The 24,531-nt window shown below is 33.4% G+C and overlaps 1 protein-coding gene across 2 annotated transcripts in view; it reads right to left on the reverse strand.

The window, feature by feature from the left end:
* Window positions 1-24,531, reverse strand: part of LOC118188221 (CKLF-like MARVEL transmembrane domain-containing protein 4) — a 191,424-nt gene that overhangs the window by 108,312 nt on the left and 58,581 nt on the right. The gene's annotated exons all lie outside the window — the stretch shown is intronic.

Genomic DNA, 24,531 nt, shown 5'->3' on the forward strand with positions numbered 1-24,531 from the left:
CGATAGGTTACGTGCTGGACATACATACAGCTACATTTTTTAGATACGGTCCGATCAATCAGCAGTTTGGTTAAACAGTCCCTAGTTAATCGCTAGTTGTCAGTAATTTAAATTAATTAGTTATTTTATTTGTTGAAAGAATATGTTTCTTTAATCTATTAATATTTGTTTAATACAAATCTATTACATTTATTTAAGGCATCTCTGCTATTTAGGCAATACTCCCAATACAACTTAATTTGCAGATATAGAAATGCAAGTATTGTGATGTCATTTCCAGAGTCACTAATTATGTCGTTTTTACTTTATAGACGTTTTATATCACGCGTCTTGAATTAAATTAAATTATAATAATGATTCAATTAAGTCATTACTGTATTAATAATCGTCACGTAGGTCATAAAAATAATAATCGTCACGTAGGTCATAAAAATAACATAACTAAATATTGCCAGAACATAATAAGTATTGTCAGCAGGGTGATCAGCGATTCAACTGTAATCGGCCGAGGTACGTATTTTTGCTTTTCTCGGGAAAATAGTTCAAAGAATAAATTTTTCAATTTCGGAGATCTTAGCAAAACCTGAAACACATGTCGCAGATATAAAAATGCACATTCTAAACACGATGTATTAAAAATAGGTACGAGGCATACATCACTTACGTATACATATAACAATGTTATATGCAAATGTTCGACCCAATGTAGACACATAACGATCATATTACAGTGAGAGCTAAAGTAAGAATGTATATAGATTATATTGTATGTTGAGATCTATTAAACTTAATGATCTAGAATCCACAAATTTACTAGAATGATAAATTAAAATATGCGGTATCAAAATAAATGTTAAATGTATAGTTGCACCTTTAATGAATCAACTCACCGGTGAATAACTTTTTTGGAAAAATTAGATGACCACTTCATGCTGTATCCAGTCCATGAGTTCCAAAAAGTGACTTTAGCTACCAGCGCTTTGAGGGGTCAGGCGCTTAATTGGAAGAAATTCTTAAGAAATTCTTTCGTAAATACAGAATCTATAATTCTAATAATACGACGGTGTTAGCAGCTCAGGGGGAACGATGTAAATGTGTAGGTAAAGTACCACTCTACGTCCGCATTAAGCTCGAGCAGGTTTAAAATTATGTTCTTTATCGTAATAAATCTTCAAGCGTGTATTATTTTAGCGATGGATTTTCTTTCAGCGGCCGAAGCAAAACTTGATTTCAGCCAAGCATCCCTAGAGCTGACCATGAAACCTGTGATGGAAGTAAAAGCGGAGCCCCCCTCCCCCGACATTGAACCTCCAACACCTGCCTATGGAAGAGCAAGAAAAACTACGCCAAGTGGTAATTTAATTTTCTACTTTATTCAGTGATAGTCCAGGACTTACGCAAGTTACAAATCACGAAATCGACACAGGAGATTCACTGTCAGTTCGCCACAAGCCATACCGTTATGATAAGGCTAAAGAAAAAATTATAGAGGGGCACACTCGAGATATGCTAAGTAAAAAGATCATAACCCCCATGTCAAGTAGTTATGCCAGCCCGGCTGTTCTATGTAAGAAAAATAACGATTATCCAATTACACACCCAAAAAGATGGCGTTTCGCAATTGACTATCGCAAATTAAATAGCGTTACTAAGTATCCGGTATATCCGTTACCTATTATTGAGGAAATTTTACGAAAAATAACTTCTACTAAGTATATGACTACGTTAAATTTAACATCTGGATATTTTCAAATAGGCGTAAAACCTGAAGATGTGCCTAAGACCGCTTTTATAACTAAGTCTGCCACTTATGCATTCTTGCGTATGCCGTTTGGCCTTTCAGGGCACCGGCAACATTTCAGCGATGTATAGACATTGTGTTAAGACCTGTCCTAGGAAAGAGCACGTTTATATATTTAAAGGATATCATTATTACCAGTAATAATTTGGATCAACATATAAAATATTTGAGAGAAGTGTTTTTATAATTAAATGAGGCCTGTCTAAAAGTTAATGTTGAAAAGTGTAAATTCGTAGCTACAGAATTACGTTATTTAAGGTATAAAATTTCTCAGAAAGGTATCGAAACAGATAAATCAAAAATAATTGCGATTCAAAACTACCCGAGCCAAATATGGCGAAGAAATTATCTTCTTTTCTAGGACTCTGCTCATATCATAGATCCTTTATAAAAGACTTTGCAACTATTGCTGAGCCACTGTTAAAATTAAAAAGGAAAAAGGCCAGATTCACTTAAACGGCCGAAGTTAATACTGCTTTTGAAAAGTTAAAACAAGCGTTAACACAAGCCCCTGTTTTTAAATTTCCTGAGAAAGACGAAAGTTTAGAAATTGCGGCAGACGCATCGGATAGGAGCGGTACTTTCATAAAATAAGTAGCCCGTGGCATTGTTTAGCCGAACTTTAAATGAAACTCAAAGGAATTATTCCGCAACTGAGACAGAGGAACTTGTAGTTCTGTTAGCAGTGCAGAAGTTCCGAGTCTACTTTGGTTGTTCGCCAGTAACAGTGTATTACGATCATGCGGTGGTCACTAGATTATATTCGGGAAAGAACTTATCCCCAAGGTTAATAAGATGGGCACTTAAATTACAAGAATATAATTTGATAATTAAACGCACGCCTGGAAAGGAAAATGTCGTAGCAGATGCCCTATCAAGAATAAAAAGGGAATAGTGTTAAAGTGGCAATGCTCACAGCATATACGATACATTCCCGAGAATCTGTAATAACAGAACTGGGCAAGGATCTGGAATTTAAAAATATACATGATTATTTAAAAGATCCTGAAATTTTAACCACCAAGATATTGTGCCGATAAGAAATAGGACGGCCCTTTACGAGCTAATAGATGGTCTATTATTTTATACGAAAACTACGAATAATAACAATGAATTTAGACTTGTTATCCCAGCTAGTCTCAGATTAAATATATTACACGAATTGCATGATTCGTCCTTGGCAGCTCATGGTGGTATTCGGAAAACCATCCAACGCGTACGCGAAGCAATTTATTTTCCTGAACTGCGAAAGTTAACAAGGGCGTATGTCCAGTCCCGCCCAATATGTCAAGCAGTTAATTTTCGCCCGGCTGGGTTTCTAAATAGCATTAGATCAGAGTTTCCAAATGAAATAATTGGCATCGATTTATTGGGCCCTTTCCCGAAGAGTCATTTAAATAAAAGTCGGTATCTCCTTGTTATAGTTGACCATTTTAGTTAATGGACGGAGATTGTTCCCTTAAAACGAGCCTCGCTAATGATTACGAAGACATACAAAACCACCTCAACAGACGCCATATACATCATGGCAGGACTTCTTCCGCTCCACTTACGAACGGAAGAGGAAGCAGTTCTCCAGGTAGTAAAGATACTGCGCAATCAAATATTTTATGAAGAACAGGCCTACCTACCAGATAACTACGAAAAAAGAGTCCTCCCTACTGCTTTGCACCCAGCACTAAAAAGGCTTGGTGTAAGACTACTCACACACACCGCAGAAGAAGAACCAACCACTAGAGTCAAAGTCTTTACCGATGGCTGGAAGATCGAGGACCAAGTGGTCTGCTCTTTCATAGCCAATGCAGATAACATCCAGCACACATGGCAAGCACACCTCCACGCGAATAACAGCGTATTTTAAAATGAGGTTGCAGCAACAAAAATGCGATACGCTATCTAATAAATACGGATATACCATCGGGCATCATCCACTCCGACAGCCTTTCCTCGCTCCATGCAATCGCCAATCCAGATCACAGCTCTGAAATGGTCGCCGATTTACAACGTAGTCTCAGGGATAGCCCACATAAAGAGCCTACCTTAAATGGATTAAGGCTCACGTTGGCCACACAGGGAATGAAATAGCAGACCAACAGGCCAAAGAGGCTGCCACCAACTCCAAAGGCCAGTTCATCCACCTTCCGTGGCCACTCTCACATCTCCAAAAGATCTATCAGGTTGGAAGCTCTCTCTAAGTGGCAACAGGAGTGGGACTCAAGCACCACCGGGCGACGTACCGCATACCACCTTGCATATGTCGACCCGGAAAGGAACATCGGAAAACCACATCTAATACGGTATATCAGCGGCCATGGCCCATTCCCAGTTTACTTCGAACGCTTTGGAATCAGTAACACTGACTTATGCGTTTTCGGCTCACAAGGAACGCCGGAACATTATGTGACTACTTGCCAACTTACTGCTGGGCAACACCTGACTATTCCCCCGACAAACACTCAGGCATATTGCAAGTACCTAATAAAACAAAAACATTTGGTACGAAAAGTCTGCAACATAATGTCAAAACTCTCGGCATTAGGTGCTGAATTATGTCAAAGTACCTAGTGATAGTAGCATAAAGCAGCCTAAAGAGACACACGCATTGGCACGATTAAAATTAGTCAGGTTACAATATATATAAATTATGTAATGATAATTATGCAAAGATACAAGTACCAATAAGTAAAAATGCGTAAAGTAAATATTGGCAACATGCAGATATATATACAACAGGGGTCTGCTTAATATGTAAAGTTATTAGAATGCTATTATTTATGTGTTCAGATTCCAGGTATTTAGTACTCATGTGCGCACGTAATTGGTCTCAGGCATACAGGTGTTTATTTATTATGTATTTAAGCGGCATTTGTGAATTTATGTATGTTTGTGTGTATATATGTGTTTTAATTAGGTCGGTTTGTACGAAAGAACATGTCGCAAATTGCAAATATTTATGCATTCAGTCTCCAGGTTACGTTGTATTTAGCACTCATGTGCATACGTAACCAATTCTCAGGTTTTTATGTATTTATGTATTTTATTATGTCTTTAAGTGTATTTATGTACTTATGTGTGTATTTATGTGCGTATTTATGTGCTTAATTAGGTCGGTCTGTCCGAATGAACATGTTGCAAAAGTATGCTAAAATTAATGTATTCAGTATCCAGATAAAGTTATACTCAGTACTCAAATGCACATGCAATAAGTTCTCAGGTATTCATGCATTTAGGTTTTATTATTATTATTATTATTGTTATTATTATGTATTTATGTGTCCATGTGTGTATTTATGTGTTTAAATTAGATCGGTCTGTATGTATGAACATGTCGCAAATGTATGCTAATGTTTATGAATTCAGTATCCAGGTAACGCTATATTTAGTACTTATATCCACACGTAACTATTTCTAGGTTTTTATGTATTTAGGTTTTCATTTATTATGTAATTGAGTGACATTTACGAATTTATGTGTGTATATACGTCTATATCTATGCGTTAAATTAGTTCGGTCTGTATGAATGAACATGTCGCAAATATATGCTAATATCTATGTATTCACTATCTATGTATTCAGTACCCAGGTAATGCTGTATTTAGTACTCATGTGCATAAGTAATTAGTTCTCAGGTACTTATGTATTAAGGAAAATTATTTATTATGTATTTGAGTGGCACTTAAGTATTTATGTATCCATGTGTGTATTTGTGTGTTTAATTAGGTCGGTTTGTACGAAAGAACATGTCGCAAATTGCAAATATTTATGCATTCAGTCTCCAGGTTACGTTGTATTTAGCACTCATGTGCATACGTAACCAATTCTCAGGTTTTTATGTATTTATGTATTTTATTATGTCTTTAAGTGTATTTATGTACTTATGTGTGTATTTATGTGCGTATTTATGAGCTTAATTAGGTCGGTCTGTTATGAATGAACATGTTGCAAAAGTATGCTAACATTTATGCATTCAGTATCCAGGTCACGTTGCATTTAGTACTCATGTACACGCCTACTAAGTTCTCGGGTACTTATGCGTATTTAGGCATTTACTTAATATGTATTAAGTGGCATTTACGTACGTATGTATCTATGTGTGTATATATGCGTTTAATTAGGTCGGGTTGTATGTATGAACATGCCGAAAAAGTATGTTAATATTTATGTATTCAGTATGCAGGTAACGTTGTATATAGTACTCCATATGCACACGTAATTTGTCCCCAGGTGTTTATGTATTTAAGCATTCATTTATTATGTATTAAAGCGGCAATCACGTAATTATGTGTGTATTTATGTGTGTACCTATGTGTTAAACTACTTCGGTCTGTATAAATGAACATGTCGCAAATGTATGCTTACATCTAAGTATTCAGTTTTCAGGTAACGTCGTATTTAGTACTCATATGCACACGTACTTAGTTCTCAGGTATTTATGTATTTAGGAATCTTTTTGTTATGTACTTAAGTGGCCCTTTTGTATTTATGTATCTACGCGTGTATTTATGTGCTTAATTAGGTCGGTCTTATGAATGAACATGTCGCAAATGTATGCTAACATTTATGTATTCAGTATCCAGGTAACGTTGTATTTAGTACTCATGTGCACACGCAATTAGTTCTCAAGTATTTATGTATTTGGGTATTTACTTGTTATGTATTAAGTGGCATCTATGTATTTATGCATCTATGTATGTATTTATGTGTTTAATTAGGTCGGTTGTATGAACGAACGTGCCGCAATGTCTGCACAATGATATCAAACGATTGTATTACTGCCCCTGTTCGGCCATGAAAACTTTTTATTGGAGTTCAATATACGCTGGGCCCGGACACTTTGGACGGGAGTCCACCCCGTTGCATTTGGTCGGCATGACTGCTGACGGCACGGTCCGGGCGTTGGGACAGGGCGTCCTGTGCGAGGCTCGCGTGTGGCCCCTCAAGCCGGACTCTACATAAGGGAGGACGTGGTGCTATACCAATTGACCATTGTGGTAGAGGGATGGTGCCCACGCCCTCCATCACTTATCACTTAAAACGAGCCTCTGCGAAATTAGTTACTGATTATTTTTTAAATAAATATATTTTAAAACATGGGGCGCCCCTAAAAGTTTTATGGGATAATGATCCTCAGTTTATAAGTAACATTTTTGAAGACATGTGTTAAAAACTGGGCATACGTCATTTAAAAATGGTCTGTATCGGCCGCAATCAAATATAATTAAGAATGCAGATATTTAATCTGCATTCTTGTTTATAATTGCATCACTGGAAATTTCCGTTTTTGTTTTGTCTAACTGTTGATCGATGGCGTCATTGCTGAGTAAGCGATTACTATTATGTTTACAATAATTAAAAATTAGCGGCATAATACTATCAGCTTATTGGTATTGCTTTACGTTTGCCGATTTGTTCTTGCTTTTCGTAAGTTCCTTTTCAGTGATATGAAAATGTGAAGCTTTCTGTACAAGAAGGTAAAATTTTTGTACTTTTCTATGTAATTTTTTAATGTGAACGAAATATGTGTAGTTTGCTGATTATTATTGTATAAATGTATTTACCTTTTTATGTAATTCATTTTTGTATACGAACGAAATATGTGTAGTTTGCTGATTATTATTGTATAAATGTATTTACCTTTTTATGTAATTCATTTTTGTAGTCCGCCAAATATAAAATTGTATATGTAGTAGTCCATGAAAGGGTTGACGACCGCTGCTCTAATTAGTTAAGAGGTTTGGAGATACACCCATTTAATACATTCCTGGGTGTACTTCATCAAACCTGGGATACTCATATCATCATCACACGTGCGTAGGGTCTGTGACCAAAGGTAACTGTCATCATTATCCTATCCATCTTATTTATCGGCTTGTCTGCTTAAGAAAAAGCAATAGACGGAACCCAGAAAATGTTTTCTATTGCTTAAGTAATTAAACTGCAAAGTAAAATAAATTTGCAAGACTGAACAAAAAATTAGAATACCATTAGCTACTTATAGAATAAAACATGCATTTTTGGTAATTAAATGAAGTAAACTGAATTGATTTAGTTTTAATTATATGGATTTAGTTAAGTCGGGGATCGAGTCCGTTTAGTTCTAGCCGGTGAAATATCCAGAGAGAAATTATCCGCGTGAATTCACTTTAATTAGCCATTCTGCTTCTCCCTGGAACGAAAGAGAGACAATTTCTCTCACAAAAATTAAATGTCACTGAACAATCTCTTGACACATACAGCGTAATAATACTAAGAGAAACAAATGTTACTATAAAAACAAATTCATATTTAAAATAATTTCACCCGCAACTTTAATTTTGAATAGAAAAAGTGTGAAAGTGACGAAATATTTTGTTTTAATTTGTGTATTACTGCAAAATGTCGCAATTTTGTTAATTTTGGTGTTTATTTTCAGATTCATTTTAGTTGGTGTGCATTTAACTTTAGGCTGTTGGGCTGTTGATTCCCTCTTTTTTCCCATTTTTACTAATAATTTGTTTCTATATATAATTTAATATCTTAATTAATATATAATTTAGTATTAAACTGCAAATAGATATAATTAGATAGATATAATTATGCAAACAGATAACATGTATTTATTTTACTAAGCGTCATCCTTTTTCTTATTCCAGATGTTTTCTCGTTTTTCCAATCTGCACGAGAAAATTCCTTTTGCACTTTAAATTAACTCTTTATCAAGGGTGGAACAGCATATACCTACGAATTCCTACCGAGAATTTTATATTTTTATGAGGAATCAACAACTGAAAACTCTTAAGAATTCTGATAATTTTATTCTAACATTTATTCTAAAAGTTCTAAAATGTTAATAATTAAAATAATTTTATTCTAAAAAAATAAAATGAATGAGACTTGACAGAGAATTTCTGCTTTAATTAAGGAATAATTTGCTTCCAATAGTCATTTTCGAATACAAGAATCTGTTATCTCTGAACAAATCTATTTTCAGACTCTGTTCCAATCCATCTTAATTCTGATAATCGAGGTGTTTTTATTTCCTTTTGCTACGTTACGTCTGATTGATAATCTTGCAAATAATTTTCCCAGCATGTACGAATTTGCAGCATAAATAGCTACATTTTCTTGCCACAACCGACTTAATAAGTTCAGGAAACAGAGTATAATTATCCCGAGGGGCTACCCATACGTCTGTAATTGCTTTTTCCTCCCTCTTGCTTTCTCCAGAATCAGCTAATGATGTTACAGCAACCGAAACTGTGATTGAGAGAGAGGAAGAACGAAGCGGACTGCTTCTCAACAATGCGGAGCGATGCAGCAGGAACTACAACAGTTGCTCCCGCCAGGCGGCGAAAGAGAGCGTTGCCAAGCGACAGATGGTAAAGTCGCACATTTTGATTGGAATTTGCGTTTCTTCCTTACTTTTTTTAATCATTCTGCTGCGTGCACAAAGTTCGTGTCATTTACCAATATAAAGGCGGGACTAATAATACATAAACATTTCTTCTTCTCCTCTTTCGGAGGCTAATTCTTTCTTGGCAGAAGTGGGTAATTTAATCACTATTATGGATTGAAATAACTTTGAAAAGAGAAATTTTCGTTTACTTATTTCTTCAGGGAAGGTTTTGTGAAAGCTCTAATTACCTATTACTTATAAGATATTTTAAAAAAGGTGTCATACTTAAGGTAAAGAACTATATTATAACTTTTACCCTCCAGACAGTACTATTCGTAAATTGTTTTAAATAATCTCCTCAGCGGGCTATTACGGAATACCACACTAATAAAATCTTTCATTGCCCATTATTTTTAGCTTTCGGTGTATTTAGACTCTGACTTATAAAATTACACAAGTTTGCTCGTTTTGGTTAGAAAGATAAAGAAATGAAATGCGTATTAAGTCATGCAAACTCAAAAAATGACTACAGCATTATTTTAGAAAGTAATACAGAATTTAGCATCTAGGAAAAGCCGTCTTTTAAGTTTCTAAACCTTTCTGTTATTTTTAGTTCAATAGATTATTCGCTATTCGAGGGTTAATTAGTATGTTAATGAACAGATATTCGAACTTCCAAAAATTGGTTTAAATGGATTTCAGCGAAGACTCTTGGAAAAATCTGGAATGAATGCAGAATGAAGAACAAACGCGTTCCAAACTTTCCGATTACTATTTCCCTAGCACTGAAAAACTTGGTTATTTAATTTCTTCGCTGTCGCACTAGAGGCGTTATTAATCAGCTTTTTTATTGCCTCGCGTTGACAACTATTCATTCATTTGTTCTTTTGTTCCTGCAGTGCATTGTATTCTTTTTAGCAATAAATAGAACTACGCAAATAGGCATTTAAGCAAAACAAACCGCACAGCGGGCATAGGAGGAAATCCCTTCTCTTTATTGCAAATGATGTCTGGACTGTAAGAGCACCAGTGACATTTGTACTCAATATTTCTTCAGTTTGTTTTCTCTGAAAAATAAGATCTGCGTCTAATAGCGCAGACTCGCAGATTCATTTTCTAATACCCTTCACGTCGAATTTCGCGCTCTCTCAACTGATTTAGTATGCAGAGCGTTTGATACATTTTGATATGTAGTGCTATGCTTATATGTCTTTGAATTATCATTCGAACATCGAAGCTAACATTATTCAACCTGGAAATCGGTCAGTACAAGTCTTTAATTTTTGGGAAAACACTACCGCAGAGAACCCAGTAAATGTAAATACCGCGAAAATGCCGATAGAAGTTCATGTTGGTAATCCAGTGAATTTGCACATCCGGAATAGGAACAATTTCTCTTATATTCCCTTCGTTACTGCCCACCAACGACTAAGCGGTAAAATCGCTGACGCTGGCTATTTGACCAGGACTCGATTCCAGGCGAAAGGTCATATTGCATGGCCGTTTCCGTGGTCTTTCCAAATATAACGTGGCCACGAACTAGCATCCCCCCTTAGGCAAATAACCCTTGCCGGTTTTGTATTAATCAAATAAATCAAACAAACCTTACATTGCTGTTTCCAGTATATGCATTGTAGTATCACTTTCATCTTTGAAAGTGTAATTTATTGTTATTTTGGCATTATATTTCCGATTTCTTTAGAAATTAATGGATGGAATTATTTTTGTATACTTAAGGAAGTTTTCAAAGACAGGGAACCTTGTTTGCTAGGGTACATCTCAGATGAATTATTGCATGCAACAAAATCAGGCTCCGAGGGCATAATATGAAATTTTATCACAAAAGAAATGGATCAGGCATATTTCATTGGCTTTGGACTCGTGCCTCAGAAAAATACGAATAATTGTCCCAGGCGAATTAGTTCACTGAAACCAAGTTTTTTTTTTTTTTTTTTTTTTTTCTGTGAAAGTTAATATTATTGACGTATATTTTATTTCTTAGTGAGAAAGAGTGCTATTTTACACAGCAACACAAAAATTAAAATGACTTAGCTGGAAACAGCGAACGACTGGTATTCGTAGTACGTACAGTGGATTAGGGATAAGATACTACGTGGAATCCAGTCACCGAAAATGGGCGGTGTTGGCTGCATTGTAGAAATCGAAAAAACTGGCACGATGAAAATAAATCATAATGTAAGAAAAGTTGTCGAAAGAACATAGATAACTGAGATTTTTTTAAAGATTTATGGCTGGAAATATGCCTGGCAAACAACAGATCAGCGGAGACTTTGATATCGCTGATTAAGAAGCACTTAGCAGAGAGAAGTTATGACTGATGAATGGCGGGTTACTCATCCTGAAGTGGATAATGGTTAATCCAGATAATGGTTAATTTCGTTATTCCAGAAACTGGTGCACAGACTTAGTCTATAGAATCTAACTAGCTGTCTTTGAAAGTGGAGTTACAGAAACAATAGTCTTCAGAAAAAAAAAATCTAGCAGATCACTTACTCTCAAGAAGCAGCTTTAATATGAAATTTGGGTAAGCTTTAATATGAAATTGGAGCAGGCAGGTCGTGACTGCAAAGAGCTCAGCTCTTCGGGAAATCACCAAGAAGGTTGTTTTCCGAGGAGCTCTTCACCACTTCTTATCTTTCGCTTCCTCATTTCTTTTTCTATTGTGGTTTTCTTTTTGCAAGGCAGATCTCATCGTCACGTGCTGTTACAAAACTTTCATCCATGATGAGAAAACTGCCTACGCTTCTGTAGCGTATGAAGAACCGTATGGCTGGAAAAAAGCATCCTGGTACTCGAGGAGTAAACTACTGTCCTGAAAACGCTGTTTTGGTCTCTACTTCAATCTAAACGGAAAAAGCTTAACTATCCCCACTAATGTCAATCAACTGGTCACTATTCCTTAGTAGCTTGGGGATAAGCGATTGAGAGGTCCTATTTTAGAGAGAGTCAACTGTATGACTTCAGTGAGCATATAGACCTGGTTAGTTCTTGCATAGTACCATGTCGGTCCTTGTTAGAGTCTATGGTGATTACGGCGGCCAATTCCGAATTGTTTTCCTTTTTCAGACATAAGTCCTTCTTAAAACCATAGCAATGCAAAACCATAGCAATACAAAGGAAGAAAGAAGAATTGAAGTGAACAAAGTATCAGAATTGGGCCGTGATTAAGTTTTTATCAGTGATTTAAATTATTTTGGCGAAATGCCACCGTTTCTGATTCATACATATTTAAAATCAGGTATTGGTGACTTGAAAACTGTTAAAAGACTTGATGTGAAAATCTGTTATTACAAATACATCTGCTATTTAGTCGGCGTCTTTTCTTGGAATCTGTAAAATAGGACATGCTAATGTTAACGCTTCAGCACATAAAAGTCTGTATTTTTCTCCTCATATGATTTCTGAGTATGTATCAGGAGAAAACTAATCTCTGAACCTTTCTGGGCAAAAAGATCTGTGCTGCAAAACGGATCAACGAAAGCAAAGTCATTTAATAAGTACAAGGCACATTATCCTGACTTTCAGTACTCCAGGCCTTCCCAAAATGTATTAAGAATCGATGCCTAAATTGCTATAAAAGAAATCTTATTTACCAAATCCTCTGAGATGTTAACAGTGGGAGTGTGTCGGAAATACGAAGACATTACGTCGTGAAACACTTACATATACTCGACGTTCTGTGATAGCTCACGATAGTGAAAGCTGCCTTGCATAATTAAGAAAGTACTTAATGAGGAGTATTAATATCTTAATAATATACTTCATAATGGAGCAACTTGATCGTCCTACACGAATCACATAACTCTTATGACCTGTGGTTTCAGGTACAGTAAATTTGTACGCATTCGTTCTCTTTAACGGTCCATTCTCTTGTTGAAGAATACTGCCTATCTGACCTGAAAGTCTAGTCAATAAAGTGTTCTAAAATACAACCTTGGGAGAATGCCCTGATTCAATTTCTGCACGTTTTTTACCTTCTTAATAAAATGAAACTAACGATGTTATTTAAACCACTTTTTTCCTAATCATAGGCCTAAACACATCAGTTTTTCTCCCATATATGCTGATGGGTCAAAAGCAAAAAATTATGTAAATCCATCTTCCGAGATTGGTAACCTTACAGAAAGTAAACGATTGCATGAAGCCTATTGAGTATGTACTTCGGAATTAACTGCTGCGGTACTATGCTCTTTCATTATATCTAACTTATGCAAAAATAATTTTCATAATTTATGTTGACTTGCTGTGAAGTGGTGAACGTTTTAGAAACATATTCTGACACCCAGAATCCTGTAATTGGGGAAGTTCTAAAGCTAAATCTTCCAGGACATCTAGAGGTAAAAGCCAACAAGCTTACAGGTTATAGCTAGTCAATTTACGCACTGACAATTAAACAGAGAAATGAGCAGCGATACCAAGTTACGAAAATGTACGTAAAAGAGTAGAATTACATAAAATCTGTTCACTAGTAGAATTACATAAAATCAGTGAAATAAAATATATGCATACATTATTATTGCAAATAAATAAACTTTAATGGTGAAAAGTGCTGAATTAATTTTTAAAAGTGCCTAGCGATATGCTAATTTGAAAATTTTCCTTCTATATATGCTTCGAAGAAATGCTAGATTTTGCATTTTGTGTTTAAAATGTTAAGCTGGCAGCATTGACTGAAATGGCCGCTATCAGAACTTGAAAAGTATTTTGGATGAAACTGAGTAATTATCCATGCATCAGAGATCGATGAAGTGTTCAACACGGTTCTTTAATCACCGTCCGTGGAAATTTATGGCTTACTGAAACAGAAAGTCGGCTTAGCAGATGTGTGTAGGAATTCAACGTGTAGGAATGTGTGTAGGAATTCGATGAAAATAATTCACAACTAGCTGGGGCCAATAATTACTGAAAAAACTGAGAAAATAATGCGACTAAATTATTCTTTCTCTATGATGGAAAAAATATAATGGAATTTTGATGGGGGACACAAAACTGAAAGACACATAATGAAACTTATGCCACTTCTGCTTGTGTCGTCACATCAATGTTGATTGAATCCACAAATACTAAAAATATTTAGCGTTTAGATGTTTTGATAATTTGAAAACCTATAGAAATTAAAAATAACTATATAAAGAAATTAGTAACTCTATTAGATTTTAAAAGTAGAAGTGCTAAGTATGGCGACATCCGCTATGAGGTTAGATTACTTTGCGTTGATGAGGTAGAACACTTAAGAACACTTTCGACATAACTAAAGAGCGATGTACATCCATTGTAGGCAAATTTATTCGATTAGAGATATTATATGAATATGAAAATGCTTTTACGACAATACGAATGACGTAATGAAAGAGTAATTGAAGATGTGTCTGCTGAAAATCTAGAAAACATATGAGATTACCACGCAGAGTTTTTAAAGAAAATTCAACTATCAGATCAGTATTCGCTTTCCTAAAACGATTACGTTCGAAAAAGGATTGAATATTCTCGAACAAATATCGCCATATTTGATGAGGTTTGGAAAAAAAATAGGAGTTGTTTGAGACATCCGAAAAGCTTTTCTTCGAATAGCCGTGAACAAAGCCGATTGCGATGTTTTGAGGTTCTTGTGACAGAAGAATTTTGAAGAACAGGAATTGATAATCCTAAGGCATAATGGATTTGTATTCTGTTTAAATCGTAGCATATTCTCAATGTCTAAATCTAGGTACAGATGAAATGCACCATGGCAATGTTTAATTATTAGTGCATAATATTTACGTAAAAGCTGCAGTGTGTTCATCAGTGTACAATCATCGCATTATGTAAAATATTTAAATATCAGTTTAAAATACTCAAATTTCGGTATACAGCATTAACAAAAGTTTCTATTAAATTCCTGACGCAGTGCTTCCGGGGCGCCAAAGAGTTTTCGGTTTGTACAGTTACGGATTCCGGATGATACCCGAACACTCCCAATAAGCTGCCGGTTGTCCGGACCCGTTCTCTCCTGTCTAACTTGTAGCCTTTTAACTTATTGCTGTATTGAATCGCCATATAAAGTTTCACTTATCAGACTTTGAAGAAACAGCGGAAATTTGATGAAAATACTTTCATGGTGAATTGTGCAACTTCTGTGCCTGAAGAAAATTCACTATGCCAGTTTGTGCACGAATCTTTGCAACTGTTAGATTCCACTTGTTTCAATTTGCGAAGGTGAGAATACATTTCTATAGACTATAAAGCCCACCAATCCTGTTTCAGTACTTGGAATATTACGAGAAGAAGACGAAGATGTTCCTTTCTGCAAAGTGAAAGATACGAAACCTCAATCTGAAAACTTTACTAGAAAGAAAATCCTTTAGATTGTTCATAAAAGTTTTGATTCCACTTGAATTCTATGTCCCACTATCTTAATTATTTATTCGAAAGAGCTGAACCCTAAACATAGCTTGAGACTTTCCGTTTCCTGAAGAATTTCAGATTGATGGATGCAAAAGAACTCAATTTATGTAGTTAAATTTAGTGTAAAGACAACGCGTTTTTGCTTCCTTTCATCATTAAACAACAAGAAGAGAGTATTTTTTATAGGATTTTGATATTATAAGAAAACTGATTATAATTTAAGCCAGCAATTGAAATTATTTCTTTTTATTCTTGCATGGCTGCATTTCATAATGTTTGGTTTACATGAGTCTAATTCGTGCAAACCAAACATTATGAATGAAGCAGCCATCCGCTCAAATTTCGCTTTATTCAGTTAAATGGCTACTTTCTAAATCTACGAACTTCAGAAAATATGTAAAAAACATAACTTGTATCTTTATATACACTACGTGTGGGAAAAGAAACTTCTGAAAACTTATTTTCCTCTTTCTTCTGTTCTAAAGAACGTTGCGATTCCTACAACAAATTCATGGAAGAAAGTAAAGGTTGCCACCTAAAGTTAAGAGAAATTCGGACAGTTGAACTCTTGCGTCCTGTTAAAAGAGGCGGAAAGTAAGATGAATCTGGCAACCAGTCAGTCTGATTAGAAGTCAGAAAGCAAGGTATTGATTTTGCAACTGCCTTGAAGTATTTCCCACCTACTTCTTTGCCCTAGAAACCGAGTTCTGGCTCTGAGGGATGCGATGAAAGAAATTTTTCTTTTCTTGCACTTCATGTGAGTGACACAGCTCGCAGTTCCCTTACGAATAAATAGAAGTATACGAACATTGCTGTTAGAATGTAGTACTTTTTTGGGGATGTTTAGTGATATAATTAATCCTTTGTTTCGATGTTTAAATAACGTTATATAGTTATGCTTATCAAAAGAGACTAATGAACATTGTTTGCAAAACTAATTTGACTTGTAATTTAATAATGTAAACTGCAAATAAAGCAATTATTCATTTATATTTTTCTGCAGAATTTAGTGTAATTTTTAAGCAATGGACATAAATACAATTCTGTAAAACAGTTTACCTTAAAAGAGAGCCTTCTTTAAAAAAGGATGGTACTGTTGTCGCAAACTGATAATTTCTCGGGCGTATAATTATTATCATATAAAAATTTAATGCGTAAATGAAGTTTCCTGTTACAACTGAGATGCTACATTTTTCCCTGCAGAAAATTAATTTCATACATCATGCTACAAAAGTATCCTCGCCTAAGTGATTTACTGTTTACTTAATAAAGTTTTAGTTTACTCTTACTAGTTTAGTCATATCGCTAAATATGAGAATAACCTCTAAAATATAAATTTACATTTTAATAACCTAAAATATACGAACTATGTCAATAAGCTGTACAAAATACCAAGAAGGAAATTCTTCTAGGAAACCTCTTGAATAGACTTTTTCTGAAGCAAAATTATAAAGCAAAGAATTAATACCATGCTTTTTAAAATAAAATTAATATTAGTGATACCAGATTATTACTTCATGTTGATATTAAATAGCCTTATTTTATTATTTCATCACTGAACGTAACTGATATTATATTATTTTATTATTTCATCACTGAACTCACTGTTGATATTGAATTGTCTTATTTTATTAGTTCATCACTGAACATAATATTAGTGATACCAGGTTATTACTTCCTGTTAATATTGAATTGCCTTATTTTATTAGTTCATCACTGAACGTAATATTAGTGATATCAGGTTATTACTTCCTGTTAACATTGAACTGCCTTATTTTATTAGTTTATCACTTGAACGTAAACTTAGTGATACCATTTTAATGCCGTTTCTACTAGAGCTCAAAGGAAAAGAAAAATAGCTGAAGAGCAGATCTTTGAACCGATGAAGGAAGAAAATAAAGCATCCAGAGATGTATTTGAAGAAGAAGTTAAATCACCAGAATTAAACGTGGAAGATTTTCACGAAAATTTGAAAAACGATAAAGAAATTAATATTGAGAATCATTTTGCAATGCAACGTTATCATCATCTTTCGGCTTTCGATTTAATATCAAAGCCGCTAGTAATATACGAAGAAAACAATTGTCGAAAACAAAAGAAAATTGAATATTATCCGAAAGGCACAAATGAACTGAGGAAAGGCTTTGTTGTGAATTTTAGCCGAAGAACTGATCCAACATGGAAGAGATCTAGGCACCGTCAAAAAAAAAAAAAAAAAAAAAAAAAAAAAAAAAAAAAAGGAAGACTAATTTGAACACTGTCCATTTTCTTCCTATTTAAATGTGGTGTAAAAATATTTTTTTAAAACTTAAAAATTTTGACCTGAAGTTTGGAAATTTATCAGAGAAGTTACCTTTTCTCTTTAAGCAATTGAGCAAGCCGAGCTTATTAAACTGTCAAATTTTACAGAACTTTTCCCTTCGGAAAGAGTCTCTCCGTTGGGGGAGAGGTTGTAACAGCTTTAATATCGCTATTAATCTCTCGTGCATTTGAAATAGATGAATAATAAATAATGTACAGATTACTGGCAATATTGAAATGCAGGCTCGAAAGCTGCATGCATTTTCTCGCACGAAGCATGTAATTATTTTTTTTTTAAATAAGTATATAGAATATGTTTTCTCTTCTTGTTTGTATGTCGCCATTTGTTTGAGTGTTAAATAAAAGTTATTGCCGTGTTCCATCATTGGAGTTGCTTCATATTTCCAAAGAAGTATCACAATACGTGCCTCTAAGACAAGAGCCAGGGTACCTCGAATTTCGAATTTCGATTTTTTCGAAATTCGAATTAGAATTTTTTTATTTTATGTTTTGGGAAGAAATCGCGTCATTTTGAGACATAATGGGCTATAGGAAAGCGAGATTTCACTCCTCACACTCCATTTTCACATCGTCATGAAACGTAGGCACTTAGCTATTTTACGAACTTAAAATAAATTTCGTATTTCAATAAATCGATTAAATACGAATTTATTTAGCAAAGTGAGCTTAACACCTTCTCAACGGGATTTTTCTAAAAAAGTTTATTTTTAAAAATGTACAGTTTATTTTTCTTTGATTTTTGGACACTTTAAACTTTCGTCCTTGCGACTGCTTTTACAAAAAGAATTTTGGAAAAATGTTATTTTTTTGTATTTTTAAAAAAAAATTCAAATGAAGCTTCCGAGTACACTTCTCACATCTCACATCTTTAAAAATGTGATTTTGGCAACAATTTTCCTTTCTTATTGTTGTTGATAGATTTTTGATGAAATCGCATCATTTTGAATAGTTTCATTCTTTTAGAAATATGGGTTTGGCAAAAAGTTTTCATCTTATTTCTTATGTCACTGTTTTTAAGAGATTGGCATATTTCATCGTCATTTTTTATATATATAATACATTTTTATTGATATTTTTTTGATAAAGTTGTTCTGCGGAGTAAAATTCTGCTTGGAAGTTTTTGTTTTTTGAGTTTCTTTCATGTTATTTTTTGCTTATTTCACTGTTTGTAAGATATTGAAAAGTTTTGCGTGATATTTTTCCTTCAACAGAAAGTTGGTTAATTTTTTTATTAAATGTTCTGTTCTGTTAAGTTAAACGGCTGCGATGTGACTGCTGACACATTTTCTCAGAAGATTCCTAAAGTATCATAACATTTCAATATTTCAGAAAAAGAATTATTCAAACTATCGAGTAAGAAACTGTTTAAAAAATTTTAATTTTATTGTAGAATTTGTATACAATTTTTTTTTTGTAGTTATGATGGTGGTTAAGAAGGTGGATATAAATTATGCTTTAACAAATGTTTAATGCACATCTCATGCGATCCGTTTGTTAAAATTCAAGATGTATATGTTTTTCTGGAGATACATCAGGGCCGTGTGCAAGGGAGGGTTGGAATCTTAACAAAGAGAAAAAAGTTGGAAGAACTTACGCGGCCATCGGTCAGAGGTGTGTCTTTTAGGCATTTTTCCGATACATTTTTCCGTTTAAAAGCCAGACGAAGGCTTGCCGCATAGCGGCTAGTGTTTATATAAAAAGGTTTATTTAAACGTTTCTGTGACTTTGTAGTACTTTCAGATATAGCGATAATTCACTTAATGTCTGTTAGGGGTTTCGGTTTGATTAACTTTTACCAGATCGAAAATCTCATAAATACTATTTAAGATTTCTTGAATCTTTCTTTTGGAGTAAGAGCATAATGTTGTTCACAGTATGTCTTTGAACTAATTTGTATTTATAATTAAAATATATGCTGGGCATATTTTATAAATATGCGAACGATGATATTTTGTGACATGGAGCATTTAGGGAAAAAAATATTTTATCGTAAGAGCAAATTGAAAACAAGAAACAGTGAAAAGTCTCTCCACCGTATCTAATGTAAACTTCTGTCTAGGACTCAAATAAATGGAATGATTAAAAAATATCAGGTATTATACAGACATCTTGGAGAGAAATTAATCCAAAAGGACCGTAGTTTTAATTAAAATAATGTTATATATTTGATATAGAAAAGTCTCAGATATTTTCAATATAAATTGCCTGAAAATTGAAATCACTTTGATAATTTTTTTATCATTTATTTGAGTTTAAAAAAGGCTGTCATTATAAAAATGTGACTCACATATAAAACTAGAAAGCAATGATTTATATATTAATAAGAACTTATAGGAAATAGAAAATGATCGAGCCTTATGAAACCGCAATTGCTAATTAAAAGTTAAAATTCGTCTTGGCAAGCTATCAGAAAACTTACAGTTCTTAAAATTTATAGAAAGCAAAAAAGGAAGATTGATTTTCAAGAAACGCCCACTAAGCTTAATTATGCCACCTTCTCGAAACGAAGTAGAAATTTTCTTAAATAAACGAAAATCTGTTCCAGATATTCTTGCATGTCCCATACTTCATTAGTATAGAATATAGGAAAAACTTTTGATGAGGCTTTTAAGTCTATTCGGATGGAAAAAAATTCATTTAGGAAGCATAACAATTTCACTGAGTTGCAGTAGAGGTTATATTCGATGAGGGATTTTCCCAGGCTTAGATCTAATTTAGATCTGAGAAAGTTATCTGTAGGCTTATAGTAGTTTACGTCAAGTATAAGGATTTATTCCCCTCTACCTGAAAAATGTTATTCTCGATTCGGGAAAAAATTGGAATTGTTTTTCTATGATTAACTGCTTAAGAAGGTTGTTTTTAAGGCATCTTACCTCTCAAACTATACAAAATTAGGAAACATTGTTACGTGAAGCACGGTAATTGTTGCTTTTCATGTTGCATAAATAAAACCATTCTGAAGATGGATTTAATAAAAATATTTTCTCCCATAGTCTTTTCGGATCAAGCAAAACCATTTCAAAAAATCCTTGAGCACTTATAACTTTTTTTCAGTTTAAAAATTTAAAAATCCAATTATGCACAAGAATTTCACTCTGTCAGCTCTTCCATTCTGTATATGAGTAATGCATGGCTGAGTTTTGTTTTCGACATTACTAGATCAATCGGCCTTTTCAAGATTCTAATATGCATCAAATCTCTGATTTGTAGACATTTTTTCTAATATTAGAAACGTCTGAAGTACCGGCTACTCTTGAATTTACAGTGTTGTAGTACATAATCCCTTTATTAGACCAAATTACACACAAGTATGCTTTTTTTCACTAATACACTCTTTTATACATTCCTCTCTCAGTACGCAAGATAAGCTTTTCGAATGTGCAAATAGGATACGATCGAGCTTCACCAACTGTCACATTCTGGTGTCTTAGTTATAATTATGAATGACAATGCACTTTTTGTTTTATTTTACCTTGCACTGCTCGGATTGAGAGCAAAATTGTTAGAAAAGTAGCGACGGAGGTCATTTCCTAACTTTAACTTCGTTCTTATGTTTACTGTAGTAAGGTTTATGTTATTTTTATAACAGTTGTTTTTAATTTTGAGACCCTTTCCTTTCAATTCTTGTTTCCCACTTCATACCAGAATGAGATTTTAGAATCGCATTGAATGCAAATGAGTTAGAAGTAGTATTAAAAGGAAGTTCAGATTACTTCGAAAGAGAGTGCTTAGTGGCGCGTGTTTGTCTGTCTAATCCATTCTTGAATCTATTACGCTCTTCCGTATTTCACGTGCCTGTTGATAATCGCCGGCTATTTTAAATTAAGGGCCAATTGCGTTAGATATTTGTATCTAGCTTCGGCTAAATCTATTTTAGTTAGTATTTGATTAGTTTCTTATTTTCTTATTCTGAATTAAAAGCCCGAGAAGGGGCCGACTGTTATCATTTTCTTTGAGTGAATAAAAGTGTATTTTAACTCTTCTCGAGTCTACGTTGTAAGTACTTGAACTCAGCGATAAGTCGCTACTTAGCTCACCAGGCTCCTCGACATTTTATCATACGCAAAATAGCGATGGATATTATATAGTTATAATATCATTCTTTCCGGAAGAGTCTGAAAATTCAAAAATCCGCTGTCACAAAGCGATATATCATACTACAGTATCGAACGCTGCCAGGGTGTTTTTAAAACCCCACATAAATAATACGATTAGAGAATTCAGTGGTTAACTACTCTGTAGGGTTTCACTCTTCAATTAATTTCTGTAACTCTAAGTAATATAAATAATTTTGTGAAAATAGTTTCAACAATATGACAGGAAAATCTCTGTAAATATGAAATGTAACTGTTATAAAGTCACCGCAAATTCGAAGTTTATAATAAAATTTACAGATATAATAATGATACAGATATAATTTACAGATATAACGAAGTTATAATGTTCCTCGTAATATAATAAGTTAAATGAAAAAAATCCCATAACGTTACGTGCAAAATTTGTGAAGATATTACAAGATGAATTTATAGACGTTTATCACTTTTTAATACTTTTTTCATACTAATCATTTTTCAACGAAATTGAGGGATGAACTATAAGCAAACGTTTTGAATAAAATGGCAATCATTAATAAATTCGTAAGCGGCTGCATGAAAATATTAATTGCTCATGCAATAGTGAATTTTGCTAAGCAAAATTAGGAAAGGTTTCGTGTTTAACTTATTAAAGCTTAAGCAAGTCGTCAGTAATTTAAATATTTCATTTACAGTGCTGGATAAATATGCCAAATTTCATATTTCTAGAGTTCTTTTCTCTTCAAGTGTTGAAACTCTTTTTATAAAAGTCTCTATTTTATTTTGAAAATTTTTTAACTGGAAATACACATATAAATCGAATATTTAATGAAATCTTAAAACCATTCTATTCTGCACCGATATAGCATTAGAAATATCTTTTGTTATTAATAAAAATTCTTCAGATATTCATCATTATAAGTTGGATATGTTATAAATTAAATATATTAAAAAGTGCACAAACTAAGTGTACTGTAAAAGTAGATATTTCAGTTATTAAAATTTTATTTTAAGTTTATTTTAAGTAAGTATTTAAGTATTATTTCAAGTTCACTATTGTTGTTAAGCAACGCAATTATATTGTGAAATAAAATTAAAGATGTTTTATAACATAAAATGACAGAACTTCAAACGTGGATATTTCTTAATCCACGTAAAAATCAAGATATTATATTTCGGGCAGTAATAAAAACATATATATTTGCTTTTTTTGCGTACTATCTGTTGAATTCTGCGTTTGTTTCGTTCGCTGTTCTTCTGTCTTAATTACAAAATCTTTTAATTGATGCACATGAAAATGGGTTTCAAAAGCTTAATGCAAAGTGTAAATATGCAAAATTTCTCTATTCTTCCCAAAATTTCAGCTTTTTTAACGAAACTTTTACTTAAATATTTATTTAAAATGATGGTATAATTTTTCCAACACCACTTGTGTACTATGGATAATTTCATCCTTCTAGTGTTCAAAATTAGTACATGTTTGTCTTTGGAAAAAAAGATTAAAGAGCTCTCCTGTGTAACCAGTTACTATATTCAAATACCTTTAGGAGCTGTCTAAATTAATTCATGCTCGGTAAAATATTAGTTTTAAATAAAATTACCGCAATACAAAATGAAAATCCAAAACGCTACAACAAATATTGCCAGAACCATACCAAAAGTACAACTCTGCCTTTTTCGTTTCTTGTTTTCATATAATTTTTATGTTCTAGATTGTATACGAATGGTTTAATGTATACTCAAAAGAATTTTATACTCTCTAAAATAAATGTATTAAAATTACTGCTTTTTTTCCTCCGTTTGAAAAATCGTTTCTCGGAAATAGCGTTTTTGCATAGTCAGAGTTAAGAAAAGCAGAAATTTTTAAATACTTGAGAATTTGAACTCTAAATAAATATCAGTTTTTTAGCTAAATAAACAGCGAAACATTTTCAAGTCAGATTGGACTGGAAATCAAAGATTTTTTAAAGATTTAAAATATCGGCAATACTTTAAAATTTTCTGAGAAAGAAAAGAAAACTTGTTCAAATGTACTAAAAACATTAAAAGGGAAAGTTATAATTTGCAACAGCAATGTTAGTTAACGATATATTGCGAAACGAAAGCCACAATAAAGACGCGATAATCTCATGTATCGCAGAAGAAGTTAAACAACTGTAATAACCTAAATACGAAAATTTATTTTACAAATTTATTTACTATAGCAGTAATGCGCGACATTTATGTTAGCGGCATTTGCTTCTTCAAGAACCTAGCTACAAACGTTATTGTCCTATAATTTAACCGACAGCAAAATTAATGATATGCATTAATATGTACATCAGCTCCCTCAAACAAAGGCGAAATAAAACCATATATTACTTTGAAATTCACAAGGAATAAAAACTAATTTTAATTTACTGTAATATATTTATCTACAGTTAAATTTACACCTGTTTTTCCTAAAATAAATTATCTGTTTACTTATATATGACTTGCGCTACAAAAAACCGCAGAGATCTCCTTCTATTTTGTAATATAACAGTAAATAATAAAATTGAATTCTTAAGATACAT

The sequence above is a fragment of the Stegodyphus dumicola genome, chromosome 7 (genome assembly GCF_044657685.1).
Source record: "Stegodyphus dumicola isolate Sdum_Otavi_A_Nest chromosome 7, ASM4465768v1".
Classification (NCBI taxonomy): Eukaryota; Metazoa; Arthropoda; class Arachnida; order Araneae; family Eresidae; genus Stegodyphus; species Stegodyphus dumicola.